Genomic DNA, 12,928 nt, shown 5'->3' with positions numbered 1-12,928 from the left:
TTGTTTTTCTTTTTTGAAGACTTTCAATACAATGTACATGATGCTGCTAATCTCATTGACGCCTATAAATGGAAGAAATCACAAAGAGAACACATAACTATTTAACTATTATTTTGACAGCCCAGGCTATGTTGTCCAACGTTACATTTTATATAGGGAACAACAAGGGCAAGACAATCCTTAGGCCTCCTTAAATACCTTTTAGATGAAAGAAAACTAGTAGAGGGTAATTAAGGTGATCACCAGGCAAGTATTGGATAATGTGGAATCACCAAGGTTGTTGGTTAAAAGGCCAAACGTGAGTAGAGATGTGTTATTGACTTCTTGTAATACTACGTTCATTATCAATGTGAATGGCACCATACTTGCATGTGTATTTTATTTTACTAAAATATTGAAAGTATGTGTCTCAACATTTGAAACCACTTCTACGAGGTATGAATGATAAGCAACATCATGTTTGCGTCCTCATATTCAAGATAGGTAATCACCTCAATACTTGGGCACGGTCCTCACTTATCTGCTTTAAAAAAGAGGCCGAACTCTTCTTCTCATCGTCATCCTGCGAATCAAAGTGAACATCTAATAAACAAGAAATTTTTCAAAAGTATCAAACAAAAAAAAGGGTTTGTCAATTAATTAAACTTCCGAATCATGATTTTACTTACATCTAAGCCTTCTAACATTGACTTCATATTAGTGAACTATCATTACACTTTGAGACTTCTGCTCTTGAGCGGCGCCTTTCAAATATAATCTCGTATTCAGGCCATAAAGAATTGCTACCTACAAGCAACAAATGATAATATCGAAAGATATTGGAGATTCAGAACCAAAAAGTCACAACTTCGATTTAATAACAGACAAACAACAAAAGGAATTCCACTAGCATCTGCTGCTACCATATCAACTAATTGGCACGTACAACCATTGATGCAATAAAATTCCATGCTGCTAAAGCATCTATAGAATATAGAAATCTCAACGCAAAGGCTAAGGTCAATGTTGGGTCATTGGCAATACAAAAATGAGTTGGTCACAATCTCTCATTTCAGAACATGAGTAGGGGTGTTAGCGAGACCGAGCCTGGCTTAGCTGGGCTGGAGAATGTAAGGGCTAAGCTCGGCTCAAGCTCGGAGTTTGTTGGGCTCAAACTTTTAACACGCCTCGAACCCATTGTGAGCTCCAGCAACCCCTTCAATCAACCAATACGACACTCAACATTAACACAACACCACCATTACAATCTCCTCCACGAGTGCTCCAGCAACGCCCACATGAAGCTTCATATACCATTTTTGAAGACAAATGGATCATCCAAGTACCATGAGTGAGAAAGAAAATGCTAGAAAAGAGAGAGAAAATACAAAATCGTGCATTTTCCGCTTTCAATTCAACCATAGTTCGAGGATCTTTACCTTTAGAAGTGAAATTTGTCAACTTTTGACGTCATACTAGGGTTTTTAGTGCCTAGGTACTGGTTGTTAGAGGAAGCCCATTGAAACGGAGTCAAAGGTGGTGCCATAATTATGTGAATGAAACTTCTGGTGATGTAGACTAGTTGACGGTGTAAGACAAAGGGCAATCGATAGAGTTAACGGAACATAGTACACTGATAGAGAAGCTCCAAATCGTTATTAACATAAAAAGAACTAATAATAATAAGAATTTCCAACTACATACTCTTTCTATCTCTGCTGAGGCAAATTTACCAACATGCAAACTAGTAGACAATTGTTTGCAATCAGCCTTATGATGTGAACGCCAGTGGAGGATCCGCACAAAGAAGACACAAGCTTGAGTCTCCAACCTAACTTGTGTTTCATGAAGACATAACTACAGATTTATGGAGAAACTTTGACCGGATTTTGTTGTAAGATATTGAAGAATATAAATATCTTACAACAAAATCCGATGAAAAGAGTACTTAAACTGAGATCAAGAAATGGCATGGTTTACCGGTGTTCCACCAGCCTTACTCGGAAATGAATGACGAAGAAGGGATGATCTATCCTCTAGTTTTTCAACAAAACCAAGCCACATTGATTCTTTATTTTCAGTATCGTCAACGCCATCATCATCATCAGTAGTATCAATTAGACAGCCATCATCTGTAATATACTGGCATAAGGGGAGTAGGGGTATTTTAGTAATATACTCTAGTTAATATGTTAGCTTGGGAAATAAGGCAAGTAGATTATAAATAGGGGAGATGAGGGAGGAAAAAGATCAGGAAGAAAATATTGGAGAGTTCATTTTAGTTGTTAGCTTTGGGAGTGTGTCAAGTCACTCGAAAACTTGATAAACTATCTTTATCTACCGTTATTTTCCATTGTTATCAATCAAAGATCATCATCTTCTTCCTTTATAATTCTGCTCAAATTATCAGTTCATTACACTTGGTATCAGAGCAAACGATTCTGGGAGATTAGTTGCTGATTTTTTTCAGTTTCCGATTTCTCAAAAAAAAAAAAAAAAAAAAAGTTGAAGAAGGATGCAACAAATAAGAGATCTGGTTAGCGAGGGATTTTCAGAAATCACACAAAACTTGAATCCCTGGTCTCTAAATGTAAGGAAGCTACAAACAATCCAATATGAGCTTCAACTTCCTCTATTTAATGGAAGAAATCCGGATGAATGGATTTGGGAGATGGAAGAGTACTTCCAACTTTTCTGGTTTAGTGAAGCAGAGAAGTTGAAGGCTGCCATTGTTGGATGCGAAGGTGAAGCATTACAACGGTTTTGCTGGGAGCATCAACGACGGCCCATCCGGCAGTGGGATGAGTTGAAGCAACTTGTGGTGCGGTGTTTTCCGGATGCACCACCATTAACTCCCAAGAGAAACTTGAAGAGGAAGACAACCCACCTATGGTCGAAGCGGAAGAGTCAAAACTGAAGAATAGTGCCTATGTAAATGATTTTGGAGATTATCACACTGGCCAAGGGTCACCGGACTTCATCGGCGGAAATTTTGGTGGGTTTGCTGGAGTATACACCAGTGGAGGTGGATTTGGTGATGAAGCTCCTGGTCATCCGGATGGTGAAGGATTCAGCGAACAAGGGGTACTCCTTCAACGCCAATCGGAGGAAAGAAGGCAGGTGGTCCAGATAAAATCGGTAGGCAGCGGTTCCGGTGGTGGGCCATGCTGGTTCGTCGGTGAAGTACTTGGGTGCAGCGGCATTGGAGATGGACGAACCGGTGAAGGGACCGGAGGTTTTGCTAGTTCTGGTGGTGGACTTAGTGGGGGTTCCCGCTTGGTTCCAGGTTGTTGCAACGGGGACGCGTCTAAGGGTGGAAGCAACTCATTACCGCCGGAGGTGGGTAAAAGACAAGGTGACTATTCTGGAGGTTTTATCACCGGTGGCCGAGTCGGTTTTGTTGAAGGAATCACCATTAATGGCAGCATGAACACAGGGGGAGGATTCGTGAAAGGTGGTTCGGCAGTTAGTGGGTCAGGTGGTGGACTTGGATATTTTATGGGTAAAAATAGCTTCGCCGGCGGTAATCCGGGTAGTGGAAGATGGTGGAGCACACGAGATTGCTTGCTGCTGAGTACTCCAGAAATGGTGGAGTATAGAAGAGGGTCCAAAGAGTGCGGTGGACCTGGAGGACTTGTCAGGTAAAAATGGTGAATCTGAGTGGGTTGGAATTGAATCACATGGAGGAAAATTTGAGCGTGGCGTTGCTGCCGAAAGTGGATCTGGCGGTGGTCCGGGTTTTTGGGTCGAAAATTTTAAGGTGTTTGTTGGAACCGCCACTCGTGGTGGCCTGAAAAGAGGAGAAATTTTTATGCAAGGTGCTGCTGGAGCAAGTGGTTCAGGCGGAGGACCTGGATATCGTTCTAGTAGGAATACCGGCAGTGGATTAAGCTTTCTTGCCGGTAAGGATGAAGTAGGGTGGCGCTTAGGGTGTTCTTTTTGGCAACCATTTACAGTCACAGCTTGTGAAAAAAGCTTCGAAGAATTCTTAGTTGGCTTGAGGAGGAAGGCAACTTTATTTGGGGGTAATTATGTATTTGCAGATAGTGAGATGAGTCAGCACATAAGGACTGGGTGGAGGAGGCCATGTGGCCTGGATGAAAGAATGAAGAAGGTTCTAGAGACTCTTAAGGTAAAGTGTAAAAGGGGCCAAACTAATGACATCAGCAGTAAAGGCATGTTGGGGACATATATTTTCAGCCTAATAAATGCATAATTAAAGTAAATGATGTGGGCTGGCCCAAATGTTGGGAGTTGACTCAGAAATTGGGCCTGCTCATTTTGAGCTCAACTTCCATTTGATCAAGCAAAGGCCTCTTACTGAAAATAGAAAAAGAAGACCCACTGACCCCACCCATGTTTTTAAACCTAAGTGGTCAACCTTTCCATTCATGGACCCACCTATTTTCAAATCAAAAAAGTTCCAGCACTCACCCGTATCATCCTTATTTCCATTTCAGTTAACCCCAATTTTCTTTAAAACCACCCAACTTTTCCCATTCAATCTGCACAATACAGCCCACCTCTTCACACTATTTCTTTTACCACTCAGTGAGTCCAATTCATCCAGCACCTTTATTCAACTGCAACTGGTGTCCAAGGAGCTCCACCTACTCTGCTTCAAAAGGGGTACTAGCCGTACTACGAGGCTCATATTTGACGGCTTCAAACACCAAGAATTGATAGTCTTGTTTCTTTACAATGGTGACAAAGATGATCATGATTTCTATCCACCTTGAGGACAAGGTGGAAGTTTGGGCGGCCGGTATTGTAATATACTAGCTTAAGGGGAGTAGGGGTATTTTAGTAATATACTCTAGTTAATATGTTAGCTTGGGAAATAAGGCAAGTAGATTATAAATAGGGGAGATGAGGGAGGAAAAAGATCAGGAAGAAAATATTGGAGTGTTCATTTTAGTTGTTAGCTTTGGGAGTGTGTCAAGTCACTCGAAAACTTGATAAACTATCTTTATCTACTGTTATTTTCCATTGTTATCAATCAAAGATCATAATCTTCTTCCTTTATAATTCTGCTCAAATTATCAGTTCATTACATCATCATCATCCCCATCATAATCGTTAGAGGTAGTATCACTGTGAAACTGATCTAGGTCTTGTCTGATAACATGCTTGCCATCAAGGTACGTCATATTTGAGTTTGACAAATCACTTTTGCCACTCATTTGCAACTACAAAGGAAACCCAATAAACATGGAGAAAAGTGTAAGTACTTCTGATGGCATGTAAAAATTGTACTAAGCCATCTATTCTAATCAAGTCAAAAGATTGGGTTTAGAACTACAAATTGATTTCAATTCAATCCTCAAAATTTAACTTAATCTTGACATTCAACTACATGATCTTAGAAACATAATATTGATTACAATTGGGCCTTTATTGATTACCAAAGCATAATACTACTACATCAAAGCAATCTGGATTTTGTTGAATTCTTACTCATATATTTTATGGTAAACTACAAAATTTAAATCTTGAAATTTTTAACAATATAATTTGTGAAGAGAGGTAACGTAATTTCGCCTTGATATCAATTATCAATTTTCTCACTCACATTGTAAATACAGAATTCAATCATATTCTAATTCATCATATATTTTATGGTAAATTGCAAAATTTAAATCTTGAAATTTAACAATATAATTTGTTAAGAGGGGTAGCACAATTTCGCCTTGATATCAATTATCAATTTTCTCACTCACATTGTAAATTCATAATTCAATCATATTCTAATTCAAACTAAAATGTTTTTCTTTTGCAAGCAATTCACAATCAACAATTCACCATATCCATACATATTACTTCAGAACTTCTCGTAAAAATTAATACTCCGCTTTCACCAATTTTTGCTGCAAAGTTCAAAATACCTTTTCACAGATGAAAGCCATTCACGATTTATAAAAACCCAAAATAAGCATACAAATTCAGCAGCACTAAAGCCAAGCTAATTCTGGCAAATCTGTTATGAAAATCAACCAATAAAGAGAGCACAACATACCCAAAAAAAACCCTAATGCAGACTTATGTCTCAAAAATTTTAATCTCACTGGGTTAAATCAGAGTATTCCATTGAATTGGGTTAAATGAGAGTATTCCATTGAAATGACTTGGGGTATCCATTCCATCAAATTAAATTTACATTACAATTCACAACAATCAAAATAAAAAATCAAAATCGAACTCAAAATTAGATTCAAAATAAAATCAAAATGCAATGAAAAAGAGAGAGAACAATCAAATAATGATGATAAAAATGCAATGAAAAAGAGAGAGAACAATCAAATAACAATGATAAAAATGCAATGAAAAAAGAGCTTGTTTTAAAATGCAATCAAAATTCACAACTAAGAATCAAATTATCAGCCCAACTAAGAATCAAAATTCAGATTAACAATCAAATTTTCAGCCCAATTAACCATCAAAATCCACAACTAACAATCAAAATTCAGACTAACAATCAAAATTGCAACTAAACCATCACATCAAAGAAGAAGAAAGTACTTGAACGGATTGAAGTTTTGAACAGCGAAGAAGCGAGAGGAGGCGACGACGACCGAAGAAGCGAGAGAAACTGAGAGAGGAGTAAAAGGAAACACCGGTTAGGTTTGGGGCCTTTTGACGATAACTTTTGAATTAGCTTTTGGTGTTTTGATCAAGTTTTTTTTATTTGACACAGAGTTTTCAAGTTAAAACACTAATTAAATATTTAGCATGATAGAGTTTGGGATAGTGTTTAAGAGTTTGGAGCAGGTTTTTCCAATTATAATTTTTTGTATATTTCCTAAAAAAAATTATTATAATTTAGAGTTTCATTAAACTTGGAAAAAATTTATAACACATAGTTGAGATATTTCAGTTTGTAGGAGAAGAACAAATTTTCTTTATTAAAAAAATCAAAAATAGGAAAAAAGTAGAATAATTTGCCAAAAGGGATCTTAGAATTTTTTGTTTTTGCGAGAAGGGACCTTTAAAAAAAAAGTTGGCATTTAAAGGCCAAACAACAAAAAATATTGTGACGAAGGACCTTACCACCGGTTTCCGACGTTGACCAATCTTTTTAGACATTGACTTGCCTCAATTTCTAAATGGCACTCCTATTCTAATTTTTCCCTCTTTTTTTGCCCTACTTTGACAAATTTTTCCCTCCTAATTTCTCTTACTTATATCTGCTTCTTTGTACCCCAAAATACCATTTCTGCCTCATCTCCCATTTCTTATCTCAATTTTGGCTCTTTCAATCAAAGGTTAATTAGGATTTTGCAAGCTTTTGTTCAAACCTTTTCATTTTTGGATTATTTTGTAGTTGGGAATCCTCCTTCTTGCTCTCCTACGCTGCTTTGCTCTGCTTTTCCCCATTTTCGAAAAGTTTTGTGTTAGTGCAATGAAGAGATTAAAAATGAAAACTTTAATAAAGGATAGTACAGTGAACTTACCTTTTTGCAATTAATCAGTTGGATGTCTTTCAATATTCAGCAGCACGCCATCATTAATGGTGGTTTTCAAATTTTGGAGAGAGCAAGAGAGAGGGAGAAATAAAGGAGTTCAAGTGACAGGGAGTTAGGTCTGTTTTTGGTATTTAGATGGAGTGCAGTTATAAAGTTAGGGAGTGTCATTTAGCAATTGAGGCAAGTCAATGCCTGAAAAGATTGGTCAACATCGGAAACCGGTGGTAAGGTCCTTCGTCACAATATTTTTTGCTGTTTGGCCTTTAAATGCCAAGTTTTTAAGGTCCCTTCTCGCAAAAACAAAAAATTTTAAGGTCCCTTTTGGCAAATTATCCTAAAAATAATAATTATTATTAATAAAAGTTGTGTAAACGTTGTAATAGAAATAAAATGTGAAAGTTATATCTTATTTTATTTTATATGAAAAAAACAAGTTGCGTCTGCCGACTTTTCAAGTGTGAAACATTTTTTTTAAGGGAAAGTGTGAAACATTGTATAAGTGCTCTTATAAATTAATGACTTGAGTTATATAATTATTTTTAGTAATAATAATAATTATTATAATTATAATTATTATTGTTGTTCTTATAATAATATAATAATAATTATTATTATTATATATAAGTTGTGTAAAAGTTGTAATAGAAATGAAATGATAAATATAGTAATACTATAAAGAAGATCTTATAATGTGTTGCATAATAATGGATTACAAAGTAATAATATAATAGTAATAATATACTTCCTCCGTTTCTTTTTAAGTGACACATTTGCATAGTGTTTACTATTCACAGTTTAAACTTTAATTAGCTTTGGTGATTTATATTTTAGGAAAAACATAGTCATGTGGGATCTTCTTAGATTCGTCTGAATGTGAATTTTTTTAATATCAACTTTTTATAATTTTTACTTATTAATAATTAAAGATATTAATGGTTAAAATAATGCATTGGCAAACGTGAAAACAAGAAATGTGTCACTTAAAAAGAAACGGAGGAAGTATTTTGTACTCCCTCTGTATTTTTTTATCTTTCCTACTTTGACTTGCACGTTTATCAATGCACTTATTCTACGTTAAATATCTTTCATTACATATTAGTAAAAATTATAATAATTGAATATTAATAAAGTACTCATTGAGACGAATCAAACAAGACCCCACATGACCATATTTTTTCTTATATATTGAGAAAAATCTAAAAGATTCTCTCTAATTGTGAATAGTGTCAAGATTCTAAGTGAGAAAGATAAAAAAATACAGAGGGAGTAAAAGATAAGATCTTGTAAATTAGATCAGATCAAACCATACCAGATCAGATCAGACCAGACCAGATCAGATCAGACCAGACCAGATCAGATCAGACCAGAACAGATCAGAACATATGAGATCAGAAAAAATAAGTTCAGATCAGAAAAAATAAATTCAGATCAGATCAGATAAGTTCAGATCAGAAAATTTCAGGTGAACTAAACATAACTTAAGTTTGATTATTTTTTGTCTGCATACCATGAAATCCCACTACTATAGTGTAAACTGTAATGTAGAATGATGATTTGATTCATTATTTGAACTTTTTTTCCCTTGATTCAAATCAAACATCCAAGATAATACTTATTGTATGTGTATAGGAGGAATGAAGTGCAAACCTAGGTATTAAACTTTGCATAAAGTTACGGCTTAAATTAGTGGTGTTCATAATTATCCAATCCAAATAATCTAGTCGGGAAAATAGGATATTTGATTCGATTTTTTGAGTTCCAAACCAGATATCAAAAAAGGGATCAGATACAGACCAAGACTTTTTTACTTTTAGATATCAGAAATATCTAATTTTCCATCAAATCATATAAACTTTTATTCCAGAAAAATAAAACTAAAAACCTCATAAATGAAACAGTGATACTCGCCCCCCTTCTCAATTATCAACCCCAACCGGTACCCCGCTCCCAGCCCTAGTCGGTCGTCGTCCACCCCACCCCTAGGCCCTAGCCATTGTTGCACACTTCCCCAGTAATAGCGAGTCCTTACTACAACAGGTTTCAACTTTTGCAGGACGATGATTCTCGCGACAGCCCCTGCCGCACACTTCCTTAGCAGCAGCCTCGTCCTTTCTTGACATTGAAGACGAATTCTCGGACCGATTTTACTCACAAGGTCCAACGCGTTTAAGCAGGCCAGCGTGTTGCTGGACTTCTTTGAACATGGGGGTGGGTATTATAATAGCCCCGTTTTTAAACAGGATATATTAAAAAGTTAATTACAATCATTAGTTAAGTTATTTTTTAAGAAAGGATTTTATTTTCATTATTAGTAATTAAGTTCACTTGTGTTTTGGAAGTAATATAGAAATAGAATGTCCTGGCAATGTACAAAGCAGATTGAATATCACAAAATAACCGTATTTCTTTAGGATGCTGAACTCCAAGATCACCCGAAAGTTGTTTCAACCATTTTAATTCACAAACAACAACAGTCATAGAACGATATTCTGCCTCTGCAGAAGAACGAGATACGGTAGGATGCTTCTTAGGGTGCGTTCTATTCAACTTATTGGACCTGAACTTATTGGAACTTATCTGAACTGAACTTATTGAACCTGAACTGAACTTATTGGAACTTATTAAACCTGATTGGACCTGATTGAACCTGATTCAACTTATTGCACCTGATTGGAACTTATTGGACCTGATTGAACCTGATTGACCTTATTGGACCTTATTGGAACTTATTGACCCTGATTGAAACTTATTAGACCTTATTGGACCTGATTGAAACTTATTAGACCTTATTGAACCTGATTGAAACTTATTTGACCTTATTAGACAAAAACATTGACCATGAATAACATAAATATTACCACTAACGTAAATACTACCCCTCAAAATTTTTTATGGAATAATAATTATTATAATTCGTCCTTTAAAAAATAATGATTATTAATTATCTCTTATGATAATTAATTTAACAAAAAATTATTATTTATATATTTGCCTATACATAACATTCATCACTAATATATCTAATAGTGTTGTTTTAATTTTATAAAACACTAGTAGAAAACCAAAAAATTAATTTTATAAAATACTAGTAGTTACTAATCTAAGCTGAGCAAAAGGCAATATAAAGGGAAGAATATTTACTTTACTAAAATAGGATGAAGAATATATGGGCATATATTCTATCAGTATATCCAAAATTGTATATTATTGTAAATTACGATTGTAGACAAATTGAGTTGTACAAACTCTTGAGTTCGGTTGAAAGCTTGGATTTGAGCTCAGTTTGTGCTCAACTCTTAAATAAGCTTGAATGTGAATTGTAAAGTACATAGCTCAGGACTACAAGGGATCGTTAGATTGTCTCTCCAACAAGGCTGTATTTTCCAGCAATATAAGCGGGAGATGTTCCACATTGCAAGATTTGTTTGACGATCGTAGTTTTTATGAAGGAAATTTTTGTTTGATTCAACTTATGTATTTGTTTGATTCGATTGCTTATGTAGATGTCGTATGACTTCTTATTAATGAATTAATTTTACTATTCAAAAAAAAAAGTACATAGCTCAGATATGTCTGCCTCCTTTTACATTGCTAGTTATTGGTGATTTTGTTTGCATAAATTTTGTAGGGGTTGTTCTATGATGTAGAAGATGAAGAAAGATACTCTGATGAAGAAAGATACTCCAGTGATGATAATGAAGCAATCAATTGATAACATTTATATCTTTCATAGTTATTAGTAACGAAAACATGTTATCTCTTGTTATTTAAAGACGAATTGCAAAATTGTAATTAATATTATTATTATTATTATTATTGTTAACCTTAATTATTTGACCATGATTATAATATTATTCAATAGCAATATGAATAATCAAATAATAGACAATAATACAAGTATAATACTATACATTGTGGTACTTTAATAAAAAATTCTAATAATAACATAATCAGCTAATAGTAATATGAATAATAAAATAATAGACATAATACAAATAAATAATAAAATAATAGACATAATCCGCTAATAGTGATATGAAATTATGAATAACAAAATAGTGGACAATAATACAAATGTTTATTAAACATTGACTATTTGGACCTTATTGGACCTTATTAGACCTGATTGGAACTTATTGGACCTTATTAGACCTGATTGGAACTTATTGCACCTGATTGGAACTTATTGGACCTTATTAGACCTTATTGGAACTTATTGCACTTATTAGACCTTATTGCAACTTATCTGAACTTATCTGAACTTATTGGACCTGAAACTTAATTTTTTAAGTTGAACAGAACGCACCCTTAGTTTTCCAGGAAATATTAGAATAACCCAATAGAACAAACCATCCACTCAAAGACTGTCGAGTCAAAGGACAACTAGCCCAATCAGAATCACACCAACCTTCTAGGTAGAGAAAGCTATCAAAACGAAATATTCCTTGTCCTGGATTTTTCTTCAAATACCGCACTACTCGAAGGGCAACCTCCCAATGAGCAACACGTGGTGCCTACATAAAATGTGATAAGATATGGACAAATATGCCAAATCAGGACGAGTGACAGCCAGATAAATCAATCGCCCATCAAAAGCCTATACTGCTCGGCTTCGTCCATTAAAGGACCATCAACCAAGGCAAGCTGATGATACTGTTCCATAGGAAATTCTGCGGGTTTAGCGCCCAACAACCCACATTCCAAAATAATGTCGAGAGCATATTTTCTCTGGCGTATAAAAATTCCTTGTGGACCTCTGGCAACCTAAAAAATACTTCAAAACACCCAAATCTTTCATTTTAAAACATTTTCCCAGATAAGTTTTGATGTTCAGTAAAGCTTGCTGATATTCCCTACAATAATTATATCATCCACATAAATAAGCACACTGAGCTGAACTTGGTTCCTAGTCAAAGTGTACATAGAATAATCAGATATGACTGCATAGAACCATAAGATATCAAGGCAACTGCCAATTTCGCAAACCAACGTCTAGGTGCCTGCTTCAATCCATACAACGACTTTTTCATCCTGCACACCATATTAGTATTATTTTTCGAAAAACCTGGAGGAATTCTCATATAAACTTCCTCTTCCAGATCACCATGTAGAAAGGCATTATGCACATCCATCTTATGAATCTGTCATACATCTTTTCACCGCAACAACAACCAGCAGGAAAGTACAAATTGTTTCTGCTGCCATGGCCTCATGCCGTCCTTCATGCTTCATAGCCTCCTTAAATGATTTAAGAGGATTCTCTGCAATATTAGCCGCGAGATATGTGTAATAGGATAGGGAGTACTTGAGGACCTTGACAAAGCAGGAGAGTGAGTAAATGTATTTTTCTTTTTCACCACGGTATGAGTTACATAATCCCGCAATTTCTTCGATGGTACTTTGGCTCATTTCCCTGACCCTAAACACCACTACTATCTTCCATACTCTCCACACTCCTGGCCATCTCCCCCACACCGAAGGCTTCC

This window comes from Beta vulgaris, chromosome 9 (genome assembly GCF_026745355.1).
Source record: "Beta vulgaris subsp. vulgaris cultivar EL10 chromosome 9, EL10.2, whole genome shotgun sequence".
Classification (NCBI taxonomy): Eukaryota; Viridiplantae; Streptophyta; class Magnoliopsida; order Caryophyllales; family Amaranthaceae; genus Beta; species Beta vulgaris.
This window is presented reverse-complemented; position numbering follows the sequence as displayed.